Here is a 21,519-nt window from a genome sequence, read left to right as displayed (position 1 = left end):
CCAAGAGCCGGGCTAATGAAGAACATCGTAACAACAAACAGGTAGATCAGGCTGCGAAAATAGAGGTGTCGCAGATAGACTTGGATTGGCAACATAAAGGAGAACTGTTCCTAGCTCGATGGGCCCATGATGCCTCAGGTCATCAGGGCAGAGATGCCACCTATAAGTGGGCACGAGACCGAGGGGTGGATCTAACCATGGACAGTATCTCCCAGGTTATCCATGATTGTGAGACATGCGCTGCGATCAAGCAGGCCAAGCGGGTGAAGCCTCTGTGGTATGGTGGGCGATGGTCCAAATACAAGTATGGGGAGGCCTGGCAGATTGATTACATCACACTGCCTCAAACCCGCCAAGGCAAGCGCTATGTGCTCACAATGGTAGAAGCCACCACTGGGTGGCTGGAGACCTACCCTGTGCCTCACGCTACTGCCCGGAACACCATCCTGGGCCTGGAAAAGCAAGTCCTTTGGAGGCATGGCACCCCTGAGAGAATCGAGTCTGACAATGGGACTCATTTCAAGAACAGCCTTATAAACACCTGGGCTAGAGAACATGGCATAGAGTGGGTGTACCACATCCCTTACCATGCACCAGCAGCTGGGAAGGTTGAGCGGTGTAATGGACTGCTTAAAACCACCTTGAAGGCACTGGGTGGGGGGACTTTCAAAAACTGGGAGATGCATTTAGCAAGAGCCACCTGGTTAGTTAACACTCGAGGTTCCACCAGCCGAGCAGGCCCTGCCCAATCTGAACCCCTACAAACAACAGACGGGGATAAGGTTCCAGTGGTGCACATGAGAGGTATGCTTGGAAAAACTGTTTGGGTAAAGTCTGCCTTGAGCAAAGACAAACCCATCCGTGGGGTTGTTTTTGCTCAGGGACCAGGTTGCACCTGGTGGGTGATGCAAAAGGATGGAGAGACCCGATGCTTACCTCAAGGGGACCTTGTTTTAGGGTGAACTACCCATGGCTCTGTACTTGTATCAGTATCAGCATGTATATTTGTATATAATTTGGGTAATGCATAGATTTATATGGTTAAAAAAGTTAAGTTTCATGTAACATGTTAGTATGGGAAAAAATTCGGGGTGGATAATGTTGGGGTTTTAGTTTAGTCTGTTTTTTTCTCTGTTAAAGGAATTTTCTCCCATATGCATGTTGCTAGGGGACAAATAGCTGTACTTAAGAAAGACAAAAGGGGAGTGGGGCGGACCTGGCTACTCCTTTGTCTACACCTGGGTGTGAGTTCAGTTCGCTCTGAACGTCCGGAGAGAGAAGCTGCAGAGAAAGGAGCTGCTGCTTCTTTCTTTTTGGCCGTTCTTTCTTCCTGCTGGAAACAACGCCGGGACCCCAAAAGCCGCTTTCCCTGCCCTGCTGGAGACCGAGCTGTGGCTGCCCTGCTCCGCTGCTGCTTCGAGCTTTCGCTACGCTGTAGCCCTGCTCGCCCTGCCTGCCTGGGCCTCCGTGGGTTTTTCCCATCTGGATACATCTCGTCTGCCACCCGGGATTTGCGTTCGTCCCTGCCATTCCAGCCTGCTGTTCCTGAGAGCCCGGGATCAACTGCCCAGCGGTTTGTGAAGCCTTTGTTCCATCCCTTCCCGGGATCCCAGGGCACCGGTGCCGCGTGTGTCCCGAGCTCGCTCCGGAGCGCCCCCTGCAGCCGCGGGGGAACCATCGCACCTGCCCTGCTCACCGGGAGCCGCCAGCGCCCCTGCCGGCTGCGAGCGGAACTGCACCCGAGGGGAAATAGCCTGACAGCCGAGAAGGCTGGCACTGGGTTTGTGATTGCTGTTACTGCCATAGTTGTTGTTGTTTTGTTTGACTGGTTATATACACATATATATATATAGTAAAGAACTGTTATTCCTATTTCCCACATCTTCGCCTAAAGGCTCTTGATTTCAAAATATAATAACTTGGAGGGAAAAGGGGTTATATCTGCCACTTCAAGGGGGGCCTCTGCCTTCCTTAGCAGACACCTGTCTTTCAAAACCGAGACAAAGGTGCTCTTTTATCAGCACAATAATCACCAAATTATTCAGCAAAGAGATTAAATTTGTCTATGTAATCCTCATACTCTTTTAACACTCTTTTTAATGCCAGTGTTAAGTCTATTCATTACAAAAATGAAATTAATCCTTAACAGTTAGGAATATTATTTCTAGGCATTACGACAAACATTATAAGAGAGTCACAGTAATACAGATTAAAAACTCCCTTTAAGAAAATGCCTGTAATGCAGTTGACAATGATCTGAAAACACTTTGGGAGGGTGTAACTGCTGCTGAGCAGGACAAAATGAGCAGGATGTCCTGTGCCCCTTGCTGCAGTCTGCACGGCACCCATCTGCATCTCTGGAGCTGCACATGAGGAATATGATCATGAATGAAAGCCACAAGAATACATAAAAGTGCCTATTTTTCACATGGCTGTTTCCATGTCAGCAGACACTCAGAAAAACAAAAAAGGGGGAAGAAATGCTATGTTGCAATGGAGAAATAATCACCCATTATCAGTCAGTCCTAATGGACAAAAAATGATACTTTCATTGCAGAAAGATCCCCTGAAACACATAACTTTTCCTCCATTAGAGAAGCCTTCAGTAGGCCACGAGAATTAACAACAAAAAAGTAATTTTGCCTAGAGTAAATAAGTAAATAGATAAATTTTCTGTGCTACTAGAATATCAATGAAGGCACTATTTCAGCTTAAAAAAGACCACACCACAGGGGATTCACTAAAGATTAGTTTTTCCAAGAGCACTAATTACTCTGAGAAATAAAATACCTCAAAAATTCCTGCAGTCAGTTCTTCCAGATTTCCAGTTTTCAAAGCTGCAAACTGTATCAGTGTAGATGTGGTAGCGAAGGGGCTGGGATTAATAAAACTTCTGACAAAGGTAAATCACGGGTATCTGGCAAAAGCTGTCACCCTCATTATCTGCCATGTGTTTGCCTAAGCATATTCTTCTTGAATTGCATTACTAAAATTGCAAAGCTTTTTCCTAATGATGTTTGGTACTGTAAACTTTCAACTCAATCTTATTTCTTTATCTCACCAGGAGTCTATCAAGTTTACACCCTTCTGGAATTTTCATTTTAAAACATTTCAAATTGCTCCTGTTTAGTTTATTTGTACCTTTTCTCTTTGATGGAGCCCCACTCTGTTTCGGTATGTGTGCATGTGTGTGTGCATGTGTGTTGTTATTTGTCCCTTTTGAATGTTTTCTAGGCTGAAGAATGTAATAAAGAAAAATAAATAATTGTTAGGGCCAAAAAAGGTCTGTGACATGCTTCCAAATTCATAATTTCTTCTCAGTCTTGTCAAATTGGGCATTACTAGCAGAAAACTGCCTTTCTTATTGGGAATAAATACCATAGCAGCCTGAACTTTATTATTACTGAGTTCTATTCATCACTATTATAAGAAAATCTAAGTCAGAGAATTTGCATAAAATGTTTGATGTGGGAATCAGGTGTACTGGTAGAAAAAAGGGGTACAGTGATCAGGTTTCACCCAAGATGTGCTCATGTTGCAGTTTTGGTGAATATCTACATAATCCAGTTAACGTGTGGCTATTTGGTGACAAATGCCAAAGTTTTTTCAAGACTTCCAAGTTTCCCCACCTCAGGGGGGCGCGGGGGGGCGGGATAACAATCTTAGAGAATGCTGGGTGATTTTCTAGTGTAAAGTCATTCAGCTACTTGATTTGTGATCTTGATTTGTGATCTTGATTTGTGATCTTTCCATTTGGTCATGTAGATACTCAGATACAGATGAAAACTGAGCAAAGTTTAAAAAGATATTTTCTTTCTGAACATAAATTAAAAAAAATATGTAGAATACATGAGTTCTGATTTTCAGAATGGTTTTTAAAATTAACTTCTGGAGAGGAAATATGACTTTGTTGAAGGCAATTTGGGCCTTAGCTTGAGATTTTCAGTATAGCATCCTGGCAAACTAAAGAGTATTTAGTCATTTAGGAAGGTCAGCTGTAGCTGTGGGATGCTAACTCCCTTCTTTTTTAACAGGAACAGAGATGTTATTTCATAAGATGTTTTACAACATGAATTCAAATATTCTGAATGTTCCTCAAAGCACAGGACATTTTTCCCTACACTAACTGTAGCAGATGTCTAGCAAGACCAGGTTTTTCAGGCTAAAGTGAATTTCCAGATATCCAATTTATTTTCTCTTTCTAGCCCAACTTATAAAATTAATTTTCCTAAATTCCAGCAATATTTATAAAGACAAAAAAAAAATGCTGAGATATATCACTACATAAGAAATTTAAGATAAGGTTCCTCCAAACTTACAAGTACAAAGTGAGAAAGAGATGAAGGTCCACAACATGTTTAAGTGTCTAATTTATGGAATTTACTGGAAAGTTCATGGGCACTCATGACTGTTCTGATGGAATCTCCCAGCATGAGTAAATCATGTGCTAGTGTTCCATATGTAGTGTTAGGCAGGTTGAAAATTGAGCCACATGTAGCATAAATTTTGACTATACATAGCAATAGCAGAAAAACAACTTTCCCTGTGTTTAATTTATTCAGCTTTAGAGAGACATAGAAATATTGCACTTATATTGCTATAAATATATCCTTAGCAAGTCAACATCATTAAACCTGGACAGAGTACTTTTAGGAATGGTAAAACAGAGGCAGATTGATCAAAGTCTGTTGTTTTATCCAATTCAACAGAAGTCATTAAAACACACAGTTTTCACTTAAATTTTCAACTGGAAAATATATAAAATTTGTATTGTCACACTGAATGTAATAATTTCTAAATGAATGCAAATAAAAAAAGAAAAAAGCAGAAATTGAAAGTGAAAGGCAGTTGGTGTTTTATATTAAAAAACAATTAATTTCCTGACAGTAGTAATTTTGATAATAGGTCTAAAGGAACTGAATTAGAAAAAAGTGGTGCTTAAAACTTGCCATGAAATACATAGGTAGGTGCAAATGCATCAAAATTTACATCAATTTATATTTATTTATATAAAATTAAGAGTTTTAATTTTTTTGATAGATTATATTGATGTTACTGTACTAAGTTTAACAACATGTTAGACCTCAAATAGTTTGCCACTGAAGTAAGTGATAATCTTTCTCTTGGCCACAGTAGATTTCAGATCAGAAATTATGTTTGTGACAGGGAAATTTGTGAGTACCTCTTTTTCGTATCAGTGAATGATCTGATAACACCCCTGATGCATTTCACAGCAAAGAACCAAGTAAAGAAAATTACAGGCTTTGGCAGTCTCCATTTCATTCTTGCTTGACTTGCAGGTGTTCCCTTGCTTTCAAATACTTGTGGTCTGGGCATATTTTCAGCGTAGACGAAATTAGGGCTTTCCTGCTATTGAAAAGAAAAAAAGTAATTAACATTCCTTCTTTACAGTGCAATGGATAGTAAAGAGAGTAGGTTATTGCTAGGATTTTCCCCCTTTTTTAAAGATGTAAATTTTTACATCTGTTTTATAACTACATGCAAAATCATTTTGTTCTTTCTTGGCAGGGTTACACAGTGTTCTTTTTGCTTTCTTCACATTTTTGAATATCACAAACAAGCAAGGTTTGTCTCCCTTTGATGAAGTTTTTCTCACATTCTTGTCTTTTAAGATCTTAACATCTTTCTTTTTAAAAAGCAAAAGCCAGACTCTGTATTCCTTTAGGATAAGTAGGAAACATTTCCATTTTTTTCTATACATTCCTCACATGTCTGATTGTGCATGGTACTGGAAAGCACGTACATGCAATGTTGCCTCTAGAGTACTGATATCTTTTCTTCACTATGCTGTCAAGAATTTATGCCAGTACCTCTGACTTTAATCTGAAAAGGTCAGGCTGTTAAATATATAGAAATAATATAGCTCTTCTTAAGCTCTATCTGAGAACAGATAGTAAATCATCCTTAGAAAAACAGAGATTTTGGGGTTTTTTTGGAGATAGGCATTCCTGAAAGTTTCTTCAAGGCTGATTGGAAGAAAGTGAAACATAAGCTGGTATTCATAAGCCATGAGAAGGTACTCCTTGTGTTGTTAAATGCCATTAGGGCAGTTACAATGGTTAGATTTGGAAAAAACAATAGAGATAAGTAATCTATTAATCCATTTCCCACCTTCTTTTCTGCCTGCACATTGTCTCAGAATAAGCTGTTCCTCAAAAGCTTATTATAAATCATTCCATAAATGTTTCTTTCAAAATTAGCATTCGAAGTAAGAAGTCTGTAAATGCATATACATTTCACAAAACATGGTTATGCGATCTGTTAGCATAGGTGGTAAATGAATATTTGAAACTAATTTTCCATAGATATTGTAATTCATAATATTTTAAAGTTACTGTTTCTGTATGTGTATGTATTTTCTTACATTTTTATTTTTCTTTATCTCAGAAGCTAAGTTCCTAGTCCATCTGTCTTTTTAAGATTTGATAAAAGTTTAATGTCCAGTTTGAGGTACCAAAGGAGGAAGATTTGTGGCTTATACATATCAATCTTATCAAAGTTTCTGTTCACTTAACATCATTAATGCATCGTAAGTATTAGAACAACAGGAGGGATACAAAGTGTCAATTAAAAAAACCTGTTTACTATTTATAATTAACTGTTTTTCTTTCACTTACCCTGTGTGCCTACAGAAAATTCTGACTGTGTGCTCTTGAACTTTGGGGTTGATAAAGTGGTACTAGGTAGAAAGCCACTACAACAGCTTATATATATATATAGAAATTTTTAACTCAAGGTATGTAAATGCTTTGCACACATCTCTTGTCCCAATATCACAGATAACAAACAATGCTACTTTTCACTAATTTAGCAAATTTGAAAACAAATGGCAATGCCACACTAAAGTTCTGAGAGGCAGAGCCATTTTTGAACTCCAGTCTGCTGACATACAATGTGCACCAGTGTTGACCCCCATGCACAATACTACTTTTAATAGTAAGACTGAGACAACACAGTTACAGAATATCAGAGAAATAAAAAATTGGTAGTGGCAAGTTGACTTAAAACTGTACTCATATGGGAGGGTGAAAGGCATTAACTATTGTCTGATAAGCAAATGACAAGGATGCACTGCAATGACAGGGAAGGCATCAGTGTCTTATTACAATCTTTGTACAGAAGAAGATTTTATTCTGCTTTTCTATACTTTCCTCAGTTGTCCATATTTGCTGTCTCTTTAGCTTCCAGAAATGATAAGGAGGATTGATTGTACTGTTTAGTGCAGTTTTGATCAGTCTAAAGCACAAAACCTAAACTGTCAAGATTCAGTACAAGGATAAAAAAGGCAGTAACCAGGAAAGAGGTGTTTATAAAGGAACATATATCGTAAAATCTTTGCAATAGACTGGGTTGTAAGGAATTTTGTTCTTTAGTATTTAGCATTACTTTTTCTTCTTTTTTTTAGCAGTGTAAAGAAAGGATGGTTCTATAGGTAGATCAACTAGGTCACAAGAAACTAAGTTAGAAATCCAAGCCCTGTTATAATTAATTCAAAGGTATCTGTTCGGACAAGAGAATTGGGAATGACTGCTACTATTTTAGGCATCTTTATGGAGATAATAAGGCCCTCTACAATTGTGTCAAAAAACGAATTTGATATTGGGAGACTTAGGAATGTGAATTTCCTGGTTATGAGAATAATTGACAAATACAAATACAGGAAAAATAATGTCCTAAACTGCTGTAGAAACACTCTAGAAAATGGTCCTTCTGCTATTTCTTCTGTCTCTGTGTTCCAAGACATACTTGAACTGTCTTAGAAGAAAAGGATTTAGGGCAAACAGGAATGGAGGATATATTTATCCAAAGCCTTGTCTCATATTTCCTATTTGCTGGTTTTAATTTGTTATCTTTTAGCACCCAGACTTCTAAATTTTCCAACATTTTGTCTGTTCAATGTACAGGGAACCCAGCCAATGGATTATATTCACAGATGGCTATAAAGAGACTGTACACTGATACGTCACACCTTGAGTACCCAAATCCTTTGTAGACCCTACACATCCTCCTCCTTTGCCTCTTGCTTTTAAAATGTGTACAATAGCACGTTCTTGCCTATTTAGGGCAATGGAAGGAAAAAAACATCAAGTACAAGGGATACAGCTAAATAATTGTAAAAATACTGCTCTCAAGTATCTAACTCAGATGCAGTAAACATTACACCAGACTTCAGGCTGCCAAAGACCATCTTTTTCAGTGATCCCCCATAACTTTTAATGTTTTGCCAAGGAAAAGCCATCATACAAAATGAAAGCACACTTTGGTTCTTTCATATCACTAGCATAAATATAGAATTTCCTCAATGCGTTTCATCTCCCTTTTCCTGCCAGATGCCAATATCAGTGTTTCAGAGTGTTGGTGAAAAAATTAGAATGCTAGAATAGTGAAAAAGATGTTTTGGAAAAGGCTCAGATATTTCCTTGTAAATAAGGATGTAATGTTCAAAGAAAACGACCAAAATGGTGATGTTACATGGCTGAACTCTCATTTAGATGGTAACATTAAATATCCCTCTTAGATGTGTTCAGCATTTCAAATTGGAGACAGAATGCCAGAACTCCTATGAAAGTTACTGTAAAATACTTTGGTTCATAGAATGATGAAAAAATATCAAAACTGGTAAGTAGTAGTATTAAATAAGTATTGCAATTGACATGGTAGCACTGCAGTAATACCAAAGAAGATGAACCAAATCACCCAAAAAATAGCTGCATAACACTGTATGACAATGTGTGGGCAGCTGGCATAAAGAATTGAGACCTTTTGAACTGGCGTATCCTGTCCAAATACATTCATTATCTTCATTGCTCTGCTTTGTGTTTTACATGCTGAACAATGATTCAGTCTCTACGGTTCTCCTATAAGATTATCCTTTGGAAGCGGGATAAGAACAAAGCAGAGGGAAAGGAGAGGCTTATATGGAATTTTGTCATAAACTCAGAAATACCGACACTGCTTGTTGAAACCAATGCCAGCATATTCTCCTGAGAACTGAATAGAACAGCAATACACACTCAAAACCTTATTTTTGGAACGTGTTGCAAACTACTGTCTAAAAAGTCACTAACCAACACCTCCTACCCCCCCCAAAAAAACCCCCACCCCATCACCTCTTCAGCAATTCTCCCAGTATGGATTTTGCTGGTTTAAAGTCAGAGTATTTAAGAATATAATAAGCAGATATGGATTGGAGAATATTTCAGATCCAGATGCTGAATGACTTTGAATCAAAAGAAAGAGCTGGATCTGAAAGAAATTACAATAATGTAGCTTGGAACCTTGGGAACACAGTAAATTGATTATGTGTCAGACACCCTGTAGAAAAAAGTAGGAAAAGAGAAATTACGTGAAGGATGTACCCAAAGAGGAAGCTCTTCCCTGGTTATGCAGTGAACAAATCTGAGGCAAAATATTTGACAATGAAGGGGTTACACATATATATAATATATATATGCACATGTGTATGTGTATTTGCACTTTTAAATTTATTAAAAAAAAAAATAGATCAATTTTTTTCTGATATACTATCTCTTTATCATGATCCTGTTAGATTCCAAACTATATTGCTGTGATTTGTTTTCCTTTTATGCTAGTTATCACAGTTTTATTGCCACCTTTACTTTCAGTTGTCCCTCATATTTCTCTCTTTCGGTAGGTGCAATATCTGTCTGCATAGGTAGATTTCAAGAGGCAGTGTGTCTATATCAATGCTCTCAGGAGCGCACTTTCAAAGCAAATCTCACAGTTCTCTTCACATATCTTTGGTTCACACAGTGGAATGGTCCAGACTCAAAGAACTGGATTCCAAGAATATGTGGCCTAGGGGTACAATTATTTCATTCCTACTACAAATAGGCATTAAGATTTTGGTAACAAACAAGAACAAATGCAAAGGAGTCTAAATTATAGATATTCTTTTGCTACTGTAGATACTAGTTCTTCCAATATATGACCTCTTGAGCCTTCAGGTTCTTCAAGGAACAGCATAAAGAATAAAAATGACTAAGAAACCTGTTTCACTTCTGCTCACAGGATGTGCACATTTTACAACTGTATGGTAAAGATTTCTCGAAATAAGATACCTTAGCAATGAAAGTTTCTGCTTTTTTTCTGTCCATAGATTATAAATCTGTGAACACCAAGAAGTCTTAGTTTCAGAACAGTTCATAGACAATTTTGAAAAGCCTAGATTTGCTAATCATCATTATTCCATAAAAATGTCAACCTCTCCTCCAACTCCAATCCCATATGCTCTTGATCATGATCTTCTGCCTTTCATCAAATGCGGCCCTAAATGAACTCCATTCAGTCTTTTCACCCCAGCACAGTTCACCCAAGTTCAGTGATAAATTGTAAAAGGCAAAAGAAGAAAATCTGCATTGTATCTGTATCTTTCTTAAACTTAAAAATCCTTCCAGCCTGATGAATTAAAAATTGTTCACAAATTTACAATCTCTTTGTGTTAGACAGAGAAGAAATGTAAACCCTTGATGTTGTGTTTAAGTTTCCTTCTAACTATTTACTTTCAAGAAAACAACAGTTTCATTTTCATTTTACTTGTTTTTTTTTTTTTTTTTAATTATTATTCCCAGGATAGTACTAGGGAAGTTTAAATTTGATGGAATCAAAACCTCAAAACATCAGAGATCTGGTTACTGAGTTATTAAAAGCAGCTCAAACATGGTGTGAGCAAGAAACTAAATTAAATACTGTGATTAGTGAGAACAGAAATTATATTTGTACAATTACATCTATTCTGAAACTTCAAAGAAACTCAGGTATGGGTCTTACCACCCTCAATCTTCTCAACCTATAGAATCATAGAGTTGTTTGTATTGAAAGGAATCTTTTAAAGATCATCTAGATCAACCTCACTGTTGCTTCATTAGATCAGGTAAAGTCAATGGCTACACATGAATTGAGACAATGTGCTCTTAGCTCTCTCCCCTTAAAAATCTTTCTTTCTTCACCAGTTGTTTACAGCCCTCATTACCTATGACATGCTGTATTTAAGTTTTATAAACTTCTAAACAAGAATGTGAATTTTTGAGTTGTACTTATATTTTGGTGTTCCTTAGGAAATATAAAAGTAATATTGGTCCATCTTCTCTGATGGCTTAAATCATCACAGCAACACTGATTTATGCCAGCTGAGACTATCTCACAGTAATTCCATTCTCTCTCTGTTATATGCTGTCTGTATGTCTTCTGCACTGGTGAGTTAGTTTAACCAACATCTACGGGGACTTTCCATTTTTTCAATTAAGAGAGAGGTCATTAGGGGTAGAGTTTTGAGAAAATACAGAAAGCTATGTAAGAAAAGGTCTTAAGCTCATAAATGTTCTTAATTATATATTGTGTCCTTAGTGTAAAGAATTACCTTCAGGTCATTCTGTCTCTTTTATCAGAATAAATCACCATCATCATCTATTCACTTGTGCATTCAATTCATGACATAATAGTGTCAGAGGTGGCACAGAATATACACATACATACTCAAATTCCAACACAGTGACCCAAATTGTGTCTACAGCTGCCAAGCAGACTGCCATAGACATTTAACAGAAAGGGCTTGTTTTGAAGAAATATTTGTTCCTACGAAGGGAGGCAAATGGAGCAACGGCTTAGTGAAACAGCCCAAGAAACTAAATTCAAAACACATTTATCTCTTAACTGAAAATAAGTTTGAATACCTCGTGTTAATGGTCATATTCGAAAAATACCACAGTATATGTCCTAAATGACAACTTTTACTTCAAATAGAAGACACTGGAAAAGAACAGTACTAAATTAGCAGTGTTGCATCAGTACAATTTCATGGCAGAAAACAACAAGTACAAAAATTAGAAGGTTAAGTTTACTCTGTATTTTAGCAGTTGGGTGAAAAAAAATTATTCTCCATACAGAAATATTTAATCTCAAATTTTAAGTGTGTACACATCATTTCTCAGGAAACTCATATCCTTGGCAGCCTAATGATTATGGACAGTAAAAATAGTCAAAAGTTTTAAGTTCAATGACTAGATTTTCTGGAGAATTTTCTGAAGAATTCCTATGTGACCACATATCTGTGTCATATTTGCAAAACAGGAGAATTCTACATTTGCACAGTGCAGCTTTACAAGCTTATTGGGAACTGCGAAGGCTTGGGCAGAACAGCTCTGGTATATCTGATTTCACAGTGCATGTAGCATAAAGTCACTCTACAAGAACAGAATAGCTTTCAGGTGTTGGACTTGCTGTGTACCTGCAGATCAGTTGCATAATATGTGTACATCCAGCACGCATATGTTCCTGAACTCACCAATCACTGCCAGACATAACCTGAAAAAAAATGTAGTTATCTTGAGAAAATTTCTCCACTATCTTATGGATGACAATCTGACATTGAGCTTCAATTTCCACATTATGGATATGTAATGATACAATACCTCCAGTCAAAGAACTTAGGAAACATAGATCATGAAACACGTACCCATAAAAAAACCATCCTTCAGCAAAAGGTCTTAATACAGCAGGTATTTTTAAAGCAATAATCTCTTTAAAAAAATAACTAATTTACTTACTTTTTTTTTCCAAACTGATCCCTTAACAGAAATTTGGGAAGCAAACAAACAAAAAAAAAAGAGTACATCACCAAGTATTATAACTGTATTTGATGTTTATGCAGCTCTGTCTGTCTTTTGTTTTGCTCCTCAAAAGTCATGAGGAAGTAGTTTTCTTCTTGTCACAAGCTGTAAAGCAGCATGTATTTAAAAACCAAGCCAGTTTTCAGAAATTTAGTAGGATGATAATATAGACAAGTATTCAGCATTTAAACTGGGAATGTAGTCTAAGATTTTTCAAATTTAGCCTATTACTTTTTAAATTAGAGTAAAAAGAGAAAATGTAATGAGCAGTTTGAGATGACACCTGACCTCTGTTTCTGAATAAGTCCCCAGGTTGATAATTAATCCTCTTTAAGTTCATAGACATGTAAACAAAAAGCTATTAATTTAAGGAAGAGTAATTCCTCTTAATTAGATATAATTGACACAGAACTGCCTAATCAAAAAAAAAAAAATTAAATTCATGTAAAATAGGGCTTACTTCAAGACAGGAATTTAGGTTGGGCTTCTGTTCTTAGTGAATTATCCAAACCTTAATTACATCAGTGGGAGTTTCCACATTTGCTTCATTGCATCAGGCCATGGTCTCCCCAAAAGCAATGAGCCATGATAAAACTTGATTCCAACACTTTCAAGTTACTTTTTGAAGTGGCACTGTAGATAAATTTAGACTGTTCTATCAACATCTTGAATATGAACTGTAACCTCATTTCAACTGAGTGAGCTTATAAAATATATTTTTGTGATAGATGATTTTTATTTCTAACAATGACTGCTTGATAATATAAATGTACAGAATTTTAAGGTGTTCTAGCCCTTTTTTGACATTCTATTGTTTGTTTTGCAGGATTTGTTCTTTGATAAATGAGGACTCAGTCTTGGGCACTGGGGAAAGGAAAGCTTGTTTTATTACATGTTGTATGTAAAGAAAGTTCAGCATCAGGACATATTGTCCCTTGCTTCTCAGAACATCTATCTTCTGCGTGTGCCAACATGGAGAAGGTTATGATGGTTATGTCCTTTGAGTTCCCAAAGTAGGAATTTACCATGGATTTTTATACTTTTACTAGTACAGACGAATCTGAATCAAAACCACCCTTCAGATCCTACTCTAACCAAAACTCGTTTGTGTCAGTAGTAGGGTGTTCCATAATGCACTATTCTAAAATAAGGACATGACCTTTCCAATGCCTCGGTTCCCTAAGTATTAACAGCATTTCTGTGTTTAGAAAACTATCATCAGACCTGTGCGTGACAGATATTATCTGTAACTTGATATAAAACATGCTGAAATTGTCTCCAAGTGAATAAAATAATCATTCTCCTAAAGAAAAAATATAACCTGAGCTGAGCTGGGTAAAATGTGTTAACTACTGTAAAATATTCTTTGTGAAAAGAAGAAAAATCACATATAGACTGTTAGCCAGGCTGCCAATTTACAATCTAACAAGATTCAAAGTAACAAGGACATAAATGGATGTCCCATCAAATGATGTTTTTAATGGCCAGGAATGTGAGAAGGGTGAAGACCATGTAGGATGGATTAGTCATATAGCAAAGCTATTTAAATCCTTTGGTACTTCTAGGAAAGCTACAACTATGTATGTCCTAGAAACATTATCTGATATTATTTTCATCTTTGACAGGGGTCTGTAGAGTTAGTACATTAGAAAGCAACTGATAAAAATATTATTATAGAGATTTGCTATGCTGTGGAGAGTTTATGTTGTCCTAGAGTTCTTGTGAGTGACAATGTCATGTATCAATTTTGTGTTGATGTCAAATATTCAGTGGACTCAACAACTCACCTCAAGAGGTTTGATTGACAAGCAGAAAAGGGAATCAACCTTCAGCTCTGAGGTTTTCTGATTCATGTGTTCTCCTTGTAGTAAACTCACTGATTGAAGTACAATATTTGAATGTTGTTCAGACTTTTCAGAGTCCAATCCATTGCAATAGCCAAGCCCTTTTCCACTAATCACACCAGCCATACACAGAGAATCCCTGCAGTGATGCAAGAGATTCCCAGCTGTGCAACAAGACTAAATCAAAACAAAGCATCCATCAATTTTTTTCTGAAGGAGAGTAAACTACAAGACTACTTTTAGCAACTAAGGGACAATTAAGAAGATATAAATCATGAGCCAGTTCTGATCTTAGTTTGCCCATCTTTGTTGCCAGCATGCAGGGAGGAAGAACTCGCTCTTTTTTTTTCTCTTTTACTTAAAAATATTATATTACCCCATTTCCTTCACTAGGAATAATTCTCATGATCATCAATCTGTAGTAGAACCATACTTATCATACTTATCAGTCACAGAGAAAGACAGAAGACCTATCTTTAGGCAAAAAGCAGAAATTCAAGACACTTTATTATCCATCCAAGTAACCACAGTGGAAGGTGTTGGTGTCCCACTCATAGTACAGTGTATCAAGGGTGTGTACGTGTAACTGACAACAAGCAGCAGCACAACTTTGATCTCTGAGCAGGCTTTTGGAGTTACATAATGTTCCATTACTTTCAGGAGACATTGAATATGGAATGTTCTTTCAGTCTACAGGTTTGCTTAACTTTTTGAAAAGACAGTTACTTTGCAGGTCTGACAAAATACTTAGATATCCCACTTAGATATGTGTTATGACTAGCACATTTAGCTGACAGTTTGAAAGAGAGGGGGACAAGTAAGTCCTAAACTCTGATGTTAAATCCTAATCCCTTTAAAATTAAGAAGATTTTATTTTGTTCTGTTTTGTTTTTCAATAATGAGAATGGAACAAGGAATATATCCTTGACTATGCTACTGATGGACTGTGAAGACTTGGGTGAGTAACTTAGTTCCACTGAGCAGTAGTTTGTCCATTATCAAGTAAAATAATAAAATAGAAAGCATTTTGTTGGCTTAACAAAACTAGTGGTGCTAATGTTCTGTGAGTTTTCTGGAGAAAATACTTTTGCAGTTATTTGCCTTTTTTATAACTCTAACACTCTAGTGTGTGTGTTCCATTCAGCAGTTCAAATTGTGTAATCCTTATTTTTCAAACAATCCATATGCAACATAATGAAAGGCACTGTCAGAGAAATCTTAGGTAGATAAGCAGACACAAGATAGAGTTTAAAAAGCAGAGTCACAGCAGTGCATTTTGCTGCTATTGCTGAGAGAGGTTCCAAATCTGAGCATCACAACATAAATGGTGGATAGGGGTAGAGAGATGGCTTAAAAGTGTCTTACTGATTCGTACCACCTTTGGCATTACATTTTTAAGTACTGATAAGTTTTTAAAACAAAGACAAAACACAAGCCAGCTTTATGTTAAAGCAGATAGTGATAAAATCTGCCTTCATGTTGCAAATCAGAATCATTCCTAGTATAAAACCTACTGTCTTCAACAAAGTTTATACCAGATGTGAGATTGGTCGTGGATGTTAAAAGCCATGGCAATACAAGATGAAAAAGTCTTTCTAAAAGATAACAATTTTGTTTGCATGCAGAAGGATGGGTAACAGACATTTGGACTAGCAGAGTGAGCTACAGCAGTGGCAGCATGAGCAGCGAATTTTGTTATTATTAGCAATTCAAATGCAGGTATCAGATTGATTTTGTGTTTGAATCATTCATCAGGGTTTGCTCCAAGGCTGAAACTTGCTTTCTGGAAGTTCCATAAAATTTCATTCAAAACACTTCTTCATAGAATGAAATAGAAGGGAAAAGAATAGAGAAGAACACATTAAAAGAGATATTCCAAGAGTATTAAGATTTTTCTTGATTTTTGAAACATAATTGAAGTATTATTTTCAATCTAAAAATTCAGTGCAGTCCCAAATTCTATAGAAAAATCTGAAATAGGTTTCTCTTGGACAGTTCTCTGACTTCTATGTATATGTGAAACTTTCAGTGATTTACATGCTTGGAAGAACCACCAGCTTTTTTTCATCTTTGTTATTAACACTTGTCGTGGTTTGACACTGGCCCAACACCAGGCACCACGAGAAACACTCGCTCACCCTGGGGAAGGGCAGAGGAGGGAAAAGGAAAAAGAAGTTAAGGAGCACTTCGTGAGTGAGATAAGGACCAGGAGAAACACTTCAAGGGCAAAACAGGCTCAGCTTAAGTTGCGAAGTGAATTACTAGCAGAATTTATAATAATATAAACAATATTAATAAACAGAAGTTTATTACTAACAGAATCAGAAGAGGATAATGAGAAGTAAAATAAACCCTTAGAACACCTTCCCCCTGCCCCTCCCTCCTTCCCACCGACAGCACAGGAGACAGGGCCTGGGGGTTTGGTCAGTCCATCACCGGGATTTCCTTCCGCTGCTCCAGGAGAGGAGTCTTCCCCTGTGAGGCCGTGGGTCCCTCCCACGGGAGACAGTTCTCCTGAACTTCCCTGGCGTGGGTCCTCTCTCCCGAGCAGCGGCCGCACCGCCCCTGCTGCAGCGTGAGCCCCTCCCACGGCCCCACAGCCCTCCCAAACTGCTGCGCCAGGGCTCTCTCCTTCCTCGGGGTGCAGTCCCCCAAGGACAGGCTGCTCCAGCCTGGCAGCAGGGCCCTCTCTCTCCAGCGGGTCTCCCACTGGATCACAGCCTCCTCCAGGCATCCACCCGCTCCGGCACGGGCACCTCCCCCACGGGCTGCGGGTGGATCTCTGCATCCCCCGTGGATCCCCACGGGCTGCGGGTGGATCTCTGCATCCCCCGTGGATCCCCACGGGCTGCGGGTGGATCTCTGCATCCCCCGTGGATCCCCACGGGCTGCAGGAGCACAGCTGCTGCACCATGGGCTGCACCACGGCCTGCAGAGGAACCTCGGCTCCGGCGCCTGGAGCACCTCCTGCCCCTCCTTCTGCACTGACCTTGGTGTCTCCATGTTGTTTTCCCTCACATGTTCTCACCTCCTCCTATTCTCTGACTAGAATCAAAACCTTGTGACTTCGTTTTGATTTGTTCTTAAATACACTGAGGCATTACCAACCTCTCTCATTGGTCCAGCCTTGGCCAGCAGCATGTCCATCTTCAGAGCCATCAGAGATTGGCTCTGCTGGACATGGTGGAAGCTTCCAGCAGCTTCCTCGCAGGAGCCACCTTTGTTGCCCTCTGCTACTTAAAACCAGGCCGTGCCAAACCAATACAACACTCTAGCAACCGTCTTGTTAAAAACCCTTATTCTGTTATTACAATGTGTAGACTTCCTGCAAATGCCTCTTTCTACTTACGTAATCATCTTTCAATGCTGCATCCTACTAAGGCAGTCAATTACTAGCCATTCTGCCCTGTCAGAGCAATGAAGCATTTATGTACTTGAGATATTCATGTCTGGAGCTTTAGTTTTAAATCTAAGAGCTCCCATCACCTTCTGAAATTCTTTGCTTTATCAAGTGATTTTGTTATATAAAGCCATTACTGAAGGAAAGACTGTTTCATTATTCATCACTTGCTATCACCAGAAGTCTTGAAAGTATAATAGAAAACAGGCTCTGTTTCAGCATTCAGCAAGGCAGATAAACCATTATCTCACTACATTAGGAGAGACACAGACAGAGTACATTGCATTTTTAGCATCCCTGAATGCTTGAATAGTGTCATGAAAATCTAGGGCCAGATATAGATAGGTAACCAGATAAATGTTATCACTGAAACGTGGTATGGTGGGTAGTCAAAAGTTTGGTACCACACTTCCAAACCATCAGTCACTATAACTTGGAGAGCAAAAAAAGTATAGTCATATGATAGTCTGAATTAGTTTGGAGACTTGACCTGGCTGGTTACACACCAAAATCATTCTATCACTCTATCACTCAGCTGGAAGGGGAGAGAAAATTTTATGAAAGGGTCGTGGGTTGAGATAGGGACAGGGAAATATCACCTATCAATTACCATCACGGGCAAAACACACTTGACTTGGGGAATTTAATTTAATTTATTACAAATCAAATCAGTGTAGGGTAATGAGAAATAAAACTACATCTTGAAACACCTTCTCTTCTGCCCACCCCTTCTTCCCAGGCTCAATTTCATTCCAGATTTTCTCTACCTTCTCCCCCCTAGTTAGTGCAGGGGGATGGGGAATGGAGGTTGCAGTCAGTTCATGACTCATTATCTCTGTCTTTCCTTCCTCCTCAAGGGCTGGTGTATGACATGTCTGGGAAACTAGAGTTTATTACCAGAAACTGAATAAATATGAAAGAAAAAAAAAGCCATTACTGGTCCTCATGTCAAGCTTCTGAACTCTCTTGATTTTTTTTTTTTTTTTTTTTTGGTGTTGAAAATAAATGTCATGATGTTATTAGAGGTCTAAATAATCAGCTTAAATTTGAGTCACATTCATAGTTTTAAGATTTCCACTGTACTGAAGAACTAAGAATTGAATTGGGGAATGCGCAGGGGAAGGAAAAAGGAAGAAAAAGACTGATCCTGGGAAAAAAACCAAAAAGCTGAATGTTTTAAATAATCTACCATTATTTTTAAAATTTCAGGCAATTTTAAGCATATTTTATGTAGGCTTTGACCTTAACACAGAAGTGAAAGAGTGTCTGAGTTATTTACATATTGACAGTTATATCTGTTCCCCATCTAAGGAGAAATATTCTTGAATTAATTCAGCTTCCTGCATCTCAGATAGTTTTGCTTTCTACTCCACCTCCAGATACCAATACTTATTACAAGGCTTTTCACAAGTCAACTCCATTCATGCATAACATAGTATTACAACAAACAAGAAATATTTGCCTTCCAGTCACTGTATTACCATGTGTGGGCTTTGCAGTACACTTCCACTGTGACATACTTTACCAAATTGCTGAATCTCATCCGCCTTCAGAAAAAGCTTGAATAACTCGCCCAGTGTGATCCTCTTGCTGCTATAATGGATTAATATGTGGTATCCTTGGGAAAATATTCAGGCATATTTTACACAGCTGTGTTTTGGTGGAGCTCTCACAAAAAACAAAGATATGGTTCAAGGAATTATTTATAGCAATCTTTTATTTGGAATTATATTTTTGGTCAAGAAACAAATTAATATGGATCTAGCACCTTGGCCACACTTCTACCTCAAGAAATAGCTGCTTAAATGGGAATAAAGGTGTCTGCCCCAAAGAGGGTAGGAAACCTGAAATAATACTGGGGTATTGCAGCTCAAGAATGAGGCACCTTGGCAACTAGTAAATAGACTTGTATTGCTACATAGCTTGGCATATAGTCAAAAAATGAATTTGGTCACTTTTTTCTGTAGTACATCATGTAGTCCAATAAATTGAGAATGAAGATAAGCAGAAAATCTACCTGGTATTTGTAGCTCTTCACTTGCTTATTCAGCATATCAACAGCTAATGCCATTTGTTTATTGATTGTTATTTTTATTTTATTTTTAAATAGAAGAAATCAAAGTGCTCTTTTGATTTATCTTCCTTCCAACAAGAAGTTTAGTTTCATTTCTGAGCTCCTGACACTAGTTTTTCTTAAGTTGCAGTTTTCTATTTGTACTCTATAGGCTGTGCACAATAAATACCTGTATGGAATAGGCTCTGGGAATTTTGCCATAACCAAGTAAGTGAGGACAGAACTGTTATCTCATCCTTCCAGTCACCGTACTCAATTTCTTCTTTAAAATGTGTTACAAATACCTCATACTGCATTAAAAAAAAATCAATTCTAGCAAGTGGACTAGCTTGATTTAAAGTCTCCAAGAAGAAAATTTAAAAACAAGAAAATAAAAACATTATATTTTTTCTGATCATGAGCTTCCAAGCAGCCTCTTTTATGGCATTCCACAATATTGCTTTTGAACATGTACTAATTAGATTAATCACCATGTTGTTTTCTCATCTCCTTTCAGATGTGAGAAACTCACCTCCCAGACCAAATTTTTACAAAAAGCTCAAGTTAAAAACAGAAGGATCAAAATTATTGAGTAACTAAACCAGTGAATATGGAATTCTCATCCTAGGATTCAGTATGTTGGGGAAAATTGATGACAATAAAGACTTTTAGCAGGAACAAAGAGATGTCAGTGTCACTACACTACGATCAGAAAAAAAATCGTGTTAAACTGCCAGGATCCACATAGCTTTTGTTGCAGGAAGTTCAGACCAGCCTGAAAAATATGTGTTTGTCAAACCCTTTGCTTCAACAGACTTCCACTCTGTGTTTAATACCAGACAGAGTCAGTTTAAAGCTCAATTTGCTACACTGACAGGGTTGCAGCTGTACCTTTACAGTGTGCGGCTCCAGGATGCCCTGTGAGACAGAAAATCCCAGAGCACACAGTTATGAGGCAACAAATCACTCAAGGAACCTCCCTGATGTACCTGTGTTTACATTACTAGCTCCATGCCAGAAAAAGGGAACACCAGCACAAACCTTTTGTCAGCATGGAATTATGTTTGCCATGTGGCTTTTATTTCAGAGAGGGTGCCAATAAACAATGGAATATTGAATTCACTGTACACACACTTCACCTTTGCAATAACGTATCATGTATTAAAAAAATATATAAAAAGAGAAAACACCGTTACCATTTTATCCCACAAGAGTGGTACCTATCTTCTTTTGATAACAATAATAAAGTTTTGCCACTGTTTCCAAAAAAATCCCCCAGTTTTTCTTTTGATTACTCTCAGAAAATAAAATATTTTCAGAATAAAATATGTCTGTTTTGAAGGTCACCTTCTCAGTGTAGCTCTTCAAAGTTATCCCTAGTTACAACACAATTTTGACAGTACCATCTCTGAGCTATCAGCGAAAGACAGGAAACACAAGATGAAAATAAGTTTTTTTTTCAACCCCTTTAGAATTCAGAAGCAGTAACAACTGTGAGCTTCTGCATTGCAAGAATTGTGTTTGTTTGCTAACCAGGAGTACAGCAATCATGGTTATAGTTAGAGACCTTGA

The 21,519-nt window shown here is 37.7% G+C and overlaps 1 long non-coding RNA gene across 3 annotated transcripts in view; it reads right to left on the bottom strand.

Annotated features, from left to right (window-relative positions):
• Positions 1–17,574, bottom strand: part of LOC116445934 — a 34,969-nt gene extending 17,395 nt beyond the window's left edge. The window contains exons 1-3 of one of the 3 annotated variants that reach the window (XR_004240955.1): positions 17,484–17,574; positions 12,269–12,345; positions 5,260–5,370 (exon numbers count right to left, since the gene is read on the bottom strand). This is a non-coding gene — a long non-coding RNA (uncharacterized LOC116445934). Of the gene's footprint in view, positions 1–4,524; positions 5,371–12,268; positions 12,346–14,437; positions 16,842–17,483 lie in introns of those variants that run through there. The other 2 variants (XR_004240953.1, XR_004240954.1) reach the window with 2 other exon arrangements.
• Between the last annotated feature and the right edge of the window lie 3,945 nt (positions 17,575–21,519).

Source organism: Corvus moneduloides, chromosome 6, assembly GCF_009650955.1.
Source record: "Corvus moneduloides isolate bCorMon1 chromosome 6, bCorMon1.pri, whole genome shotgun sequence".
Classification (NCBI taxonomy): Eukaryota; Metazoa; Chordata; class Aves; order Passeriformes; family Corvidae; genus Corvus; species Corvus moneduloides.
The sequence above is the reverse complement of the archived record's forward strand: the minus strand, read 5'-3'. Positions and strand labels throughout refer to the sequence as shown.